The sequence below is a fragment of the Saccopteryx bilineata genome, chromosome 2 (genome assembly GCF_036850765.1).
Source record: "Saccopteryx bilineata isolate mSacBil1 chromosome 2, mSacBil1_pri_phased_curated, whole genome shotgun sequence".
In the NCBI taxonomy this organism is placed as follows: Eukaryota; Metazoa; Chordata; class Mammalia; order Chiroptera; family Emballonuridae; genus Saccopteryx; species Saccopteryx bilineata.
The window spans coordinates 116,753,537-116,768,006 of NC_089491.1; the positions used below are offsets into that span (position 1 = coordinate 116,753,537).

General features: G+C 40.0%; 1 pseudogene; it reads left to right on the forward strand.

Moving 5' to 3' along the window:
- Positions 1-14,470, forward strand: part of LOC136322296 (tigger transposable element-derived protein 1-like) — a 52,783-nt pseudogene that overhangs the window by 13,938 nt on the left and 24,375 nt on the right.

Sequence of the window (14,470 nt, forward strand, 5' to 3'; positions counted from 1 at the left end):
AACTTTATGTTTTTTCTTTAATATTTGACTCAATTATTATAACATATTTCTCAGAAATTTGTATATAGTGCACCTACAATTATTTGTAGGATTTTAAATGTGCCTCGACTTCAAAAAGTTTGAGAACCACTGGTCTAAAGAGATGAAAGCAAGCATCAGAATCAGGCTCAGATATGACACAGATTTTGAAATTCTAAGATAGGGAATTAAAAATAACTATGACTAATATATTTAAGGGATCTAATGAAAAAGTAGAAAACATGCAAAAACAGATAAATAATGTGAGCAGAGAGGTAAAAATTGTAAGAAAGAATCAAAAGGAATGCTAAAATCAAATATACTGTAGCATAAATGAAGAACACCTTTAATGGGTTCATCAGCTGACTGGACCCACACAGCTGAGAAAAGAATAGGCAAGAATGAACATATGTCAATAGAAACTTCCCAAACTAAAATGCAAAGAATAGAAAAAAAAGAAAATGAACAGAATATTCAAAAATTTGTGAGACAATAAAACAGGTATGACATATGTGTAATGGGAGTACCAGAAAAAGGAGACAGAAGGAAAGGGACAGAAGACAGAAGAATGGCTGAGAATTTTTCAAAATTTATGATAGACACCAAACTACAGGCAGGTGAGAACACCAAGTAAGATAAATATCAAACAAATCTATGCACAAGTATATCATATCGGGCAGGATGAAGAAGGACACCTTGCCTACAGAGCAACAAGGATAAAAATTATATTGCATTTCTCATCAGAAACCATGCAAACAAGAAAGTGAAGTGAAATGTTTTAAATGTTGAAAGAAAAAAACATCCCTAACCTAGCATTCTGTATCCAACAAAATCTTCCTTCAAAAGCAAAGGATAAATATTTTCTTACACAAAAACTGTGGGAATTTGTCTGACCAGTGGTGGTGCAGTGGATAGAGCATTGGACTGGGACACTGAGGTCCCCACTTTGAAACTCCAAGGTCGCTGCTGGCTTGAGCATGGAATCATCAATATGATCCCACGGTCACTGGCTTGATGAGGCCAAGGTCACTGGCTTCAGCCAGGGGTCACTGGCTTGGCTTCTGCCTTCCAGTCAAAGCACATATGAGAGGTAATCAATGAACAACTAACGTGACATAACTATAAATTGATGCTTCTCATCTCTCTCCTCCCCCTTCCCTTCCTGTCTTTATCTCTGAAATAAAAATAAAATAAAAGTAGACTTAGATTAGTTGTAAACATATATTGTAAACTCTACAATAACCACTAAAATATTTTTAAAAGAAGTATAGTTGATGTTTAGAGAAGAGGGAAATGAAATAATATAAAGTGCTTAATAAAAAACAGAAAGGCAAGAAAAGAAGAAAAGATTTTAAAAAATAAAAAGCAATTACAACAAATAAAAAACTTTATAAAGACATATTAATCCCACTATATATAAAACACTTGAAACATTAATGGCAAATACACAAATTACAAGACAGATTGTAACTATGGATTAAAAACACAAGACCAAACTATATGTTACTATAAGAAATCCACTTTAAATATAAAGACACTACTAACTAAGAGGGTGAAGAAGGATACCATGCTAACACTAATCAAAAGAAAGCTATACTGGCTATATTAATTTCAGATAAAGTAGACTGCAGAGCAAGATACATTATCAAGGAGAAGAAAGGGCATTACATAGTAATAAAAGGCTCAATTCCCCAAGAAGACACAATCCTTAACCTGTATGCACCTAACAGCAAAGTGTCAAAATATGGGAGCAAAGAAGTACAGAACTGCAAGAAGAAACAGACAAATCCACTGTTATTGTTGGAGATTTCAAACTCCTTTTTCAGTTAACTGATGGATTCAGTGGGCAGAAAATCAATAAGGATATAATTGAACTAAATAGCACAATTAATCAACTAGATCTAATTGGCATTCTATAATACTTCACCCAACAAAAGCAGAATACACATTCTTTTTAAACTCATATGGAATATTTAGCATGATATACCGCATTCTGGACCATTAAACAAAACTTAACAAATTTAAAAGAATAGAAACCATACAAAGTATGGTTCTCATCACAATGAAATCAAACTAGAATTCAATAATCTAAGGATAACTGGAAAGTCCCAAATATTTGCAGATTAACATTAGATTTCTAAATAACACACGAGTAAAAGAAGTCTGAAAAGAAAGTTTTAAATATTTTGAACTGAATGAAAATGAAATACAACTTAACAAAATTTGTGGAATACAGTGAAAGCAATGCTTAGAGAGTAATTATAGTATTGAATGCATATATTAAAAAAGAAGAAACATCTAAAATTGGTAATCTAAGTTTTCACCTTGGGAACCTAGAAAAAGAAAAACAAATTAAATTTAAAGTGAGATCTTAATAAATGAAGACAAAACATTCATGGATTGGAAGACTCAATATTATTAAGAAGTCAAATCATTCTAAATTGATTTATAGGCTTAACTTACTAAATCCCACAGGCTTTTTGGTAGAAACAAGTTAATACTAAAATTTATATAGAAATTCAAAAGAACTAGAGTAGTCAAGGTAATTTTGTAAAAGAAGAAGAAAGTTGAATTTGTACTGCATGACTGCAAAATGTACTAAAAAAGCTTTAGTAATCAAGGCAATGTGGTGTTGGCATCAAGGTGATCATACATATTTTTGGAACAGAATTGTAAGTTCAGAAATAAAACCTTAAATTTCTGGTCAGTTAATTTTCAACCAAAGCAACAAGACAATTCAACAAGATAATCTTTGCAAAAAGAGAAGTTGGGATAGGGATGCCCAATGCATAAAATAAACTTAGATACTCCTTCCTTCACATTATACACAAAAATTAACTCAAAATAGATCATAGATAGCTTCAAGTGTAAGAGATAAAACTTTTAGAAGAAAACAGGAAAAAGTCTTTGAGAAACCTTCTGAAATCATTATGGCTTCAAAACAGGAACCATAAATATGGATATATTGCACTTTATTATTTTTTAAATGTATTCATTTGAGAGAGAGAGAGGAAGGGAGAGAGTGAGTGAGAGAGAGAGAAAAATATCGATTTGTTGTTCTACTTATTTATGCATTCATTGGGTGATTCTTGTATATGCCCTGACTGGGGATCAAACCAGCAACTTTGGCATATTGAGATGATGTGCTCTAACCACTGAGATATCTGACCAGGACTAAATTACACTTTATTAAAAACTTTTGGCCCTGGCTGGTTGGCCCAGTGGTAGAGCATCAGCCTGGTGTGTGGAAGTCCCAGGTTCAATTCCCAGTCAGGGCACACAGGACAAGCATTCATCTGCTTCTCCACCCTCCCCCATCTCCTTCCCCTCTCTCTCTTCCCCTCCCGAAGCCAGAGCTCCATTGAAGCAAAGTTGGCTGGGGCACTGAGGACAGCTCCATGGCCTTCGCCTCAGGCGCTAGAATGACTCCGGCCACAACAGAGCAATGTCCCAGATGGGTAGAGCATTGCCCCCTGGTGGGCATGCTGGGTGGATCAAGTCAGGTGCATACAGAAGTCTGTCTGACTACCTCCCTGCTTCTAACTTCAGAAAAATACAAAAACAAAACAAACAAACAAAAACCTTTGTGCTTCAAGAAACAACCTTAACAAAATTAAAAAAAAAAAAAACCCAGCCACAGACTGGGGTCAAGTATTTGCAAAATGTACAGTAATGCCTCAGTTTTCATTGACTTCTATTATCGTCAGTTTTGGTTTTCATCGATTTTTTTGTGAAAAATTTGTCTTGGTTTTCTTCGGTTGCCTTGGATTTTGTCAGTGCCCACGTGACCTTACTGCTAATTTTATGAAAACAAAGGGCGACCCACCGTTCTCCTGCTCAGTGTGGCATTATTTCTCGTTGTGTGAGGGTCACTCCGCACATCTAGCCAAACAATTCCATTGCCTTCCAGTGTTTTTGTTCTTTTTTTATTGATTGCAAGTGCTAACACTACAATTACACGTAAGTGATTACTGCGTGTACAGTATCTGCGCCTCTCTCTCCCTTCCTTGCCAAGAAGAGTCTTCAGAAAGGTAAATGCCAGTTAAATGTTCATTTATTCTTTTATATTGATTTCTTATTGTTTTTAGTATTAAACACTACATTTATTCTCTATAAAATGTGTTTTTGGTATGTATTTTGGAGTGCCTAGAATGAATTAATTGGATTTACATCGATTCATATAGAAATAATTACCTCAGTTTTTATCAGTTTCGAATTTCTCGGATTGTTTTCAGACAGATTATCGATGAAAACTGAGGCACCACTGTATCTGATTAAGGGCTTGCATCTAGAATATAAAATAACTTCTACAACTCAATAATAAGTAGACAACTTGATTAAAAATGGATATAAAAGACTTAAATAAACATCACCAAAGAACACTTGTGAATAGCTAATAAACACATGAAAAGGTGCTCAACATCTGTAGTCATCAGGAAGTGAAAAATAAAATTATAATGTGATACACTACATACTCCCTAGAGTATTATATTAAGAAGAACAGTATTAATGATAATATGGAGAAACAGAACCCTCACATATCCTGGTTGGAATAAAAATGGTACGTCTACTTTGAAAAAACGGTTTGGTTGTTTCCTTAAATCAAAATAAACTTACCCAAAACCCAGCCATTGCACTATAAGGAATCTATCCAAGAGAAATGAAGACATGTCCACAAAAGACTTGTAAGTGAGCATTCATAGCAGTATTATTTACAGTAGTCCCAAATTGGAAGTAATCCAAATATCTACAAGCTGGTGAATGGATAAACCCAATGTGGTATATCCATACAATGGAATACTTACTATTCTGCAATAGTAGGAAGGAACAAAATGCCAGTACATGTTACAACATGGATGAACCTAAAAGAAACAGGCTTAAAAAAGCTGGATGCAGACACTATATATACTATATAATTTCACCTATAATAAATGTCCAGAAAAGCAAATTATATAGAGAGACAGAAAGCAGATCAATGATTACCTGTGGTGGGAGGGTGGGAGTGGATATTGACTACAGATAAAGTTAATGGAATTTTCAGGATGATAGCAATGTTCTAAAACTGAATGGGGTAATGACTGCACAACTATACATTTATTTAAAATTCAAATGTACACTTGCAATAATAGGTGAATATTAAATTGTATAAATTATATCTCAATAAGTCTATAGAAGAAAATCTGACGCTCAGTATTGATTCAGCAAGGGAGATGTGACTTCTGGAAGATCAAAGCCCAGAGGGACAAGCTCCTCAACTGTGTAGACGATGCCATTCTGCTATGACAGATCCTATCTCCTGACCTACGCTGACTGCACCTGACTGCACCGTAGCCTTAGCCCAAGCCAGTCCTGCTCAGCCGTGCATTGCCCCAGCGGGCTTGGAGATCTCGCTGTTGGCTCTCTGGGGCAGTGCGCCAGGTTTCCAGCCACTGGCTCCGCACTTTTCAGCATTGTGATGTGGAGCCACCTCTGAAGCCAGCACTAGTTCCTGTGTATTAAAATTCTAAGAAAAATAAATTATTTCCTACGATTTTGGACTTTACAAAAGAACTGAAGTGTATTGTATCTTATATTCACACTTTTTACCCCACGAAGAATACCTACCGAGCTTCTAAAACATGCTTGAAGTTTGTCTCCCCGAATGAGTGTGTGTGTGTGTGTGTGTGTTGTTGTTGTTGTTGTTATTGTTGCATGTCCCAGAAAACCTAGGTGGAAGATGAGGGGGTGAAGATGTAATAATTTAGTGTCTGAGATATGGAATTTTACCCGAATGACACATCTGTGGAGGAATGGATGGTTGACATCATCACTTCCTCTGCCAACTTTGTTCGCTGTTTTGGTTTTTTATTTTTTAAAGGAAAGAATTCCTTTGGGGCCGCAGCTGGCTGCCTCCAGAGAGATCAAACCAGTGCATTTCCTGCCGTTGCTTTTCCCTTTCACTCCAGGCCCAGCTGAGTTTGCCAGGGCTCCAACATTCCTTAACTACCCAGCTCATGTTTCTGTAACTCCTTATTTCCTGATTCTCATTCATCTCACAACAGATGCTTGCCAAGTTCCTATTAAGTGCACAAGCCTGTCTTACATGCTATGGGGGTGTAGAGATAACAGTGAATGACCCTGTCCTGGGTAGTTTACAACATAATTAAAGCAGGAGGTAGATAAGGTGTGTACACAAATACCTGAACTATTAGGTAACAGGTGACAGAGATACAAACTGGGCTATCAGAGTTGTGAGGAAGGGAGAAGCTTTTTAGCGAGAAAAGTTGGGAAAATCTTTATGGAGGGTGTGCTGTTGAAATCGGGGCGGTGGGTGTGACTGATTGCAGAGCTAAAGGAATGTGGGAAATACAAGGAAAAAGAAGAACGTGCTCAGAAGAAAAGGATTTTAGAAATGGGAAAGCAGAATGAGCATTTGAGAGAAGAGCAATATTGTTTTGTTGAAATACAGAATTCGTATTGTAAAGCAGGAGCAGGTACTGTATTTCCCCATGTATAAGATGTACCCTTTTTCGAAAAATTTGGGGTCTAAAAACTGAGTGCATCTTATACAGTGGTTGTGGCATTTCAAATGTGATAGATGGAAGTGAGGACGAGGCAATATATGAAGATTTGTCATCAGACACAGATTTGTCATCAGACACAGATGAGGACAAGCTAATGGATGGAGTTTTGACAGTGATGAGGAGTTGTATGAATTTTATGATGAATAAAACTTGAGTTCAATAACACCATAGAACAGCTCCAAAAGGAGAAATGCACCCTCATGTTTGTGGCAGCATTGTTCACAATAGCAAAAATCTGGAAACAGCCCAAGTGTCCGTCAGAGGACGAGTGGATTAAAAAGCTTTGGTACATATATACTATGGAATACTACTCAGCCATAAGAAATGATGACATCGGATCATTTACAATAACATGGATGGACCTTGATAACATTATACAGAGTGAAATAAGTAAATCAGAAAAAATTAAGAACTATATGAATCCATACATAGATGGGACATAAAAATGAGACTCAGAGACATGAACAAGAATGTGATGGTAACGGGGTGGGGGGTGGAGGGGGGGTGATGGGGTGAGGAAGGAGAGAGGGGGTGGAGGAGGGGAGGGGCACAAAGAAAACCAGATAGAAGGTGATGGAAGACAATTTGACTTTGGGTGAGGGGTATACAGCATAATCAAATGTCAAAATAATCTGGAGATGTTTTCTTTCAACATATGTACACTGATTTATCAATGTCATTGCATTAAATTTAATAAAAATTAAAAAAATTTTTTTCAACCTGACCGGGCGGTGGCGCAGTGGATAGAGCATCGGACTGGGATGCGGAAGACCCAGGTTCGAGACACCGAGGTCGCCAGCTTGAGCGAGGGCTCCTCTGGTTTGAGCAAAAGCTCACCAGCTTGAGCCCAAGGTCGCTGGCTCAAGCAAGGGGTTACTCGGTCTGCTGAAGGCCCACAGTCAAGGCATGTATGAGAAGGCAATCAATGAACAATTAAGGTGTTGTAATGCGCAACGAAAAACTAATGATTGATGCTTCTCATCTCTCCGTTTCTATCTGTCTCTGTCTATCCCTCTCTCTGACTCTCTGTCTCTGTTAAAAAAAATAATAAAATTTTAGGCCCCAAAATTAAGGTGTGTCTTATACATGGGCGTGTCTTATACATGGGGAAATATGGTAAGTCTATATATATCCATTGGAGTCAAATTATGCAGATATTGAATACCAGTTAAGATTTTGATTCATCTCTAGACAGGCAAAGTTAACATTCTTTTAACTCCAAAGGCATTTAAATAATGGAAACACTGACTCAGGCTTCATCTTGTCAAGATCCATAACTTATACCCAGAAAACTTTCCAATGTGATCACAAAAGTGGCTGTTGTCCTGGATGACCTTTAGGCTGCACCCAGTCTGACACTGTGAAGTTTGGTGGTCTGCAGGAGGCCACGAACAAAAAATGAACTCTTGTTTTTCAGTGCCCTGCATGAGCAGTGCTATGTGTGGCTCCAAGCCTCCTAGAGAGAGGTAGCAGGGGCATGATTTGCTCAGAAGACAGTCCTTTCAGAAGCTGAGAAAATGAGGAGATCCTTTGCATACATAGTCCCCAGTATGTCAGAGACCACGTGGGCTGGTCACCAGTGGTAGAGTAAGGATATGCAAACACGGGTATGCCCCATGCTGTTTTAGGATCTGTCTGATCACAATTAACTCCAGCATATAGATAAAGATCTTAATACCCGCAGAAGAACAGTGAAGCCCCAGGCAGACCTCCAGAAGAGTTTGAGAAGGCTGACATGTGTGCAAACTCTTTATTCACTTCTGCTCAGATTGTTGTGCCCTAGCCTACTTGGGCTGGCTGGGGCGATGAATACAGACTCCCACAGAGCCCACAGGTCCCGCGATGGAAGCAGAAGGGAGAAGGGAGAGAGGGACTTGGTACATTAGTAAGAGGAGGAATTGAGAGAGGAGAAATGTGGTAAGTCAGATGCTGGCACTTAAAAAGATCAGGTGGGATGAGGGTAGGAGGAGGCTAGTAGTGTCATTAAAAAAGCAAAGCAGCCCTGGCCACTTGGCTCAGTGGTAGAGTGTCGGCCTGGTGTGCAGGAGTCCCGGGTTCGATTCCTGGCCAGGGCACATAGGAGAGGCGCTCATCTGCTTCTCCACCCCTCCCTCTCTCATTCCTCTGTCTCTCTCTTCCCCTCCCACAGTCAAGGCTCCATTGGAGCAAAGTTGGCCCGGGCACTGAGGATGGCTCTATGGCCTCTGCCTCAGGTGCTAGAATGGCTCTGGTTGCAACAGAGCGACGCCCAGATGGGCAGAGCATTGCCCCCTGGTGAGCATGCCGGGTGGATCCCGGTTGGGCGTATGCGGGAGTCTGTCTGACTGCCTCCCCGTTTCCAACTTCAGAAAAAAAAAAAAAAAAAAGCAAAGCATACATTTTGGAAAGGCAGGAACTTCACTAGTCCAACAATAGCGTCTAAAATGGCCCTGAAATGGAAAATAATGAGGTTAGGTGCTGTGAGTGACAGCTGGGAAATTGAAGTGAGCTAACGTGGTGATGGGAAAAGCCAGCACAAAAGATGACACTGGGACTGTGAAGACATCTTCTGCTGTGGTCAGAGCAGAGTTCAGACTGAGTAGATTCGCTAAACTCTCCTGGGTTCTTTCCCTAATTCGGCCACTTGACAAGCTATATTTAAATTGGGCTTTTTTTTTTCTTCAGCTGAACTAAATGACCAGGAAGTCCTCTCTACCTCTAAAACTCTCTATTTCTTTCTCCAAAAAAAAAAAAGTTTCATTTATTTGAGAGAAAAAGAGAAGAAAGAAGAGAGACAGAAAGAGAAAAGTATCAACTTACTCCACTAGCTGTGCACTCACTGGTTGAGTCTCATGTGTGCCCTGACTGGGAATCGAACTCCCGACCTCGGCATGCCAGGACCACACTCTATCCACTGAGCCAACCGGCAGGGCCTATCCTCTTTTTTTTTTCTTTTTTTTCAGAGACAGAGAGTCAGAGAGAGGGATAGACAGACAGGAATGGAGAGAGATGAGAAGCATCAATAATTAGTTTTTGTTGCGCGTTGCAACACCTTAGTTGTTCATTGATTGCTTTCTCATACATGCCTTGACTGTGGGGCTACAGCAGACCGAGTAACCCCTTGCTCGAGCCAGAGACCTTGGGTCCAAGCTGGTGAGCTTTTGCTCAAACCAGATGAGCCCGCGCTCAAGCTGGCGACCTCGGGGTCTCGAACCTGGGTCTTTCGCATCCCAGTCCGACGCTCTATCCACTGCGCCACCGCCTGGTCAAGCCTCTCCTCTTTTTAAATTTAATAAATTTCATTGCCTGGGGTCAAAGTACAGAGTATGGCAAAGTAGGCTTGCAGTTGTGACACAAAACAGTTTATTCTCACATTATTATTATTAATTATTGTATTATTTTCCATTTGAACAACTGTAAAGCCACTTTGCCACACCCTGCATATCAAGAATCTGAAAAAGTCAAGTGGTTCAGGAGACTCTAAATTGTTTTCAAGTAAAAAAAAAATCTTTATATTTAAAAAAATGCAGAATATTTGTCAAAAAGTTAAATTGAGATAATTCACATTCTGGCATTTTACTTGTATCATAAACACCCCATTTCTAAAGGCAGAGGAGGAAACAAAGAATTAGAAATAGCAGAGAAAGGAAATAGACTTAGAAATAACATGATAATATATGCTTAACTGCAAAAGCCATGGATCTCAAATGAAACAATTTAATTCTACTGGTAAAATTTTCTTAGAACCCTAGCCAATTCTACAGATCAAGTCATTGTTTTTCTTTACCCTCTCCGGCCTCACAGCTTCTCCATGGGAAGGCCCGCCTTCAGTCCTCCTCTTCCTGAACTTCGCACCCTATCAATGGCATCCTTATCCACCCCGCTGAGAAACATACCTGTTACTCCTTTTCCTCCCCCACACTCTTTCAGTCACCCAGTTCTCCTGATCCAGCCTTCCACGCGTGCACTAACCGGAGCCTCCTTTGTTTTCCACCCTGGCCTCTGCTGATTTTGTTCAAACCCTCATAATCACTCATCTGAACTATGGCCGCAGCCCCCTGACTGAAACGTGCTCATTTATTCAGGGCAAGCATTTTGTACTGGGCTCTCTGTCAGGCCCTGATAACACTGTGGTGAGCAAAAGAACAGTCCCTAGGCTCATGGAGCGTATCTTCCAGTGGGAGAGCCGGACAATAAAACCACCAAATGAGATGATTATACATGATGTTAAGTTCCAGGAAGAAAATAAGTAGAGTGAAGCAGAAAAGGAAGAGTAATCTAACACAGAGAGACACACAGAGAGGGTGGCAGTCAGAGAAAAGGGGGGAGCTGAAGTCTGAAGGGGGAGAAGCCAGCCTGGCCCAGAACTTTCCAGGAGGAGTAAATGCAAGCGTTGGGGCTGAGAGAACAGAAGCCGGAGTGCAGGGAGCAGAGGACAGCGGTTCAGAGTGAGGGTGACAAGCTGGATAGTGGACAACCTTTTTGTTCAGATTGGTGCCGGCAAATTTCTCTAAGTGCAATAGGTACAAATGGATAGGTTTTAAGCAGGGGAGTGATAGAATCTGACATATGTTTTTAGGAAATCACTCTAGTGTACGGCCAATGGATTAGAGTGGGTGTGAGGGAAGTGGGGAGCTGGGTCAGGAAGCCACCTCAGTGGTATAAGTGAGCGAGGATGGTGACTTGGACCGGAGTGATGGTGGGGGAAATGGGGAAGTGAATGCATGCGGGATGTATTCTGGTAACAGACCAGACTGAATGGGTTGGTGTAGGGGCACAAAGGAAAAAGAGGATGCCTGATGGGATGTGACTTGGGTAACTAACTGCACAGATGGTGATGAGTTACTATGCTGGGAAAGATGAGGGAAAGAACAGGTGTTAGACAGTCAAGTAGAGGTCAAGAAGGATGTCGGACTGATGCTATAAAACCGTGAGTCATCCCTGAATAGATCCTGTTTATAGCAGCGGGACTAGGTGAGATCAGCTGATGCAGCAGTGGAGGGAGATGCAGTTAGAGGAGGAAAGAGAAGAGAAAGGGAGAGAAGAGAAGGCCCCGGACTGATTTTGGGACCCTCTATCATGCACAGATCAGGGTAAGAGGGGAGAGCCATCTAAAGAGACTCTAATCTTCACAAACCTTATCCATCCTTTACACTGAAGTCAGAGTGACTTCTCCAACATTCAGACCTGACCATGACTCACCCCGCTGAAAACACGCTAAGGTCCTCTATTGCCCTCTCAAGAAAATCTAACCCATCAGATGATATACTAGTCGCCTTCACAATCTAGACCTAACTTTCCTTTCCAAGTCCATCTTCCTTGCCCCCTCACTTTATCATAACTCTTCAAAATTGTGTTACGGTTATCTGGGTATACATCTGTCTTTGTTACTAGATGTAACTTAAGGAGAAGAAGAGTTATGTCATTATCTACTTTGAATTTTCAATGCCTGGCACTTAGTATGTGCTCAATAACATTTGTTCAACAACAAGAAGGGAAAGAAGGAAAGAAGGAAGGAAAAGAGGGAGGGAGGGGGAAGGAGGGAGGGAGGAAGGAAGGAAGGAAGGAAGGAAGGAAGGAAGGAAGGAAGGAAGGAAGGAAGGAAGGAAGGGAGAGAAGAGGGAGGATTATTTTTTGTATGAGGGCCTTCAAAAAAGAACACATGGCAATCAACGTCTGTGCCATTTTTCCTGGCACTTTTGGAGACTATGAGATCTGGGATGGAATGAGAAGAGCCCCATCTAGAGGTAGAAATATATAGGAAGAGACCAATTCTGAAGTTTTTCCAGAAATAGAAACCACAGACCAGGCAAAGCTGGAACTTACACCAAAGTAATCTTTTAAAGAAGCCAATCAACAGTAATGATATCTAGAAATCAGTTAACATAGAGTATTTCTCAAATTCTTCACGGGCAAGTCGGAATGAAAAACCATTGAATCATGTCTGAACTAACAAGGTAGGAGTTGCTACCTCCCTCTGACAACAAAGCTCTAAGTACTGGTGACTTTATGCAATTGGCCTTTGAGAATTTACTAGGAGCTCCTAGCTCCTTTTGTATTATATCACATCAGTGATAAATGGTGCCCCTCAGCCTAGGGAAATCAGTTGCTCCCACTATGACTGTGCCTGGAGAGAATTATCTATGAGGAAGGAGGGAGTGGGAGCTGGGCTCTGCAGCAATGGCATACACACAGTATGTGCTCAGTAACCTCAGAGCAAACGCTGGAAGCACAGCAGCAGTCAGCAACCCTGCTGATCAACTGTAAGGTGTCAACCAGCAATTCTGTTATCTGTTCTCTATTAGTGGTTTTGTTTTACAGTTTAACAATGGAAGGAGAAAATGATGGGACATAGATGGCAATTTAAACAGTATACTGTGCCCATGTGAAATGTCACTGCAGAGAATATTTTTATTGTTTCTGTTTTTTTTATAGGCTTGATTCCTTTTTGAAATGTATTTATTTATTTATTTAACAGACTCGATTCTTTTGATAGCTAGAGTTACCTAGGCTAAATAGGAAGAAATTGCATGGTGGTATGTTTATTTATTCATTTAGAGAGAGGGGAGAGAGAGAGAGAGAGAGAGAGAGAGAGAGAGAAGGGGGAGGAACAGAAAGCATCAACTCCCATATATGCCTTGACCAGGGAAGCCCAGGGTTTTGAACTGGCAACCTCAGCATCCCAGGTCGACGCTTTACCCACTGTGCCACCGCAGGTCAGGCTATTGTTTCTGTTTTTATTTGAGTACTTTTGTTTCAGAAAACATGCAGGCTTGGTCTGTGTATGAAGCTTTGTATTGCATTGCTTGTTTATGAAAGACCTGACTTAACCTGTGTACTGTGGTCCAGTTCCAACTACTAAGTAGCACATGCAACAGAGAGGAGAATGGCACAGGAGTGAAAAGACTGAATTCTTATCCCAGCCGTCCGATCTCAGGTAAGTCATCTAATTTTTCAACTGAACCTTGGATTTCTGAAATATGAACTAGGGGAGAATTTTCACTGCATCCTCTCTCAGGTTGTTGTAAAGAACAAATGAAATAATGTATATAAAAGCATTTTTTATTTTTAACATTTTATTGAAGGATACACACAAGGAAACCCATGGGTCTTAAAGGTTCAGTGCAGTGAGTTTTAGCAAATGTATACACCTGTGTGACCTGCACTTCATACAAAATACAGACCGTTACCACCACCCCAAATCACTGCAGGCCTCTTCCAGGACATACTTCCCAGCCCTGCTTCACATACAACCACATTTCTGATTTCTTTTTAATTTTTTTTATCTATTCTAGAACTTCAAATTAACAGAATAATACAATATGTATCCTTCTGGCTTCTTTCACTCAGCATAATGTCTGTGAGATTTACCTGATTGTCTTTTTATTACTGAATAATATTATATTATTTATTCATTCTTCATTTTAAGAGTGTAGTTTGATGTGTTTTGACCAAGATACAGACCCTGTAGCCACCACCAGAAACAAAATAGAACATTTCAATCACCTCTCAAAGTCCCCCTGCCATCAGTCCCTTCTCACATCCACAGCCCTAGGCACTATTTTTCTTTTTATCAGGATAGTGTTGCCTTTTCTAGAATTTCATATAAATGAAATCATACTCTGTGTGGTCTTTTTGTGTCTGTTTTTACTTATCATAATGTTTCTGATTTCAAGAATGCTGTTTCATGTATCCGTAGTCTTCCAATGTATGAATAGCTCACAATTTGTTTATCCACTTGGCATGTTTCCAGTTTGAGGCTATTATGAATAAAGCTGCTAAAGAAATTCATGTACAGTTAAATCTTCTTGGAGACAAAGGTTTTCATTTCTGTTAGATAAACACTTAAGAGTGGGACTGCTGTAGTGACTTTATAAGAAACTGTCAAACTGGAGGTGACGTCACGGAAA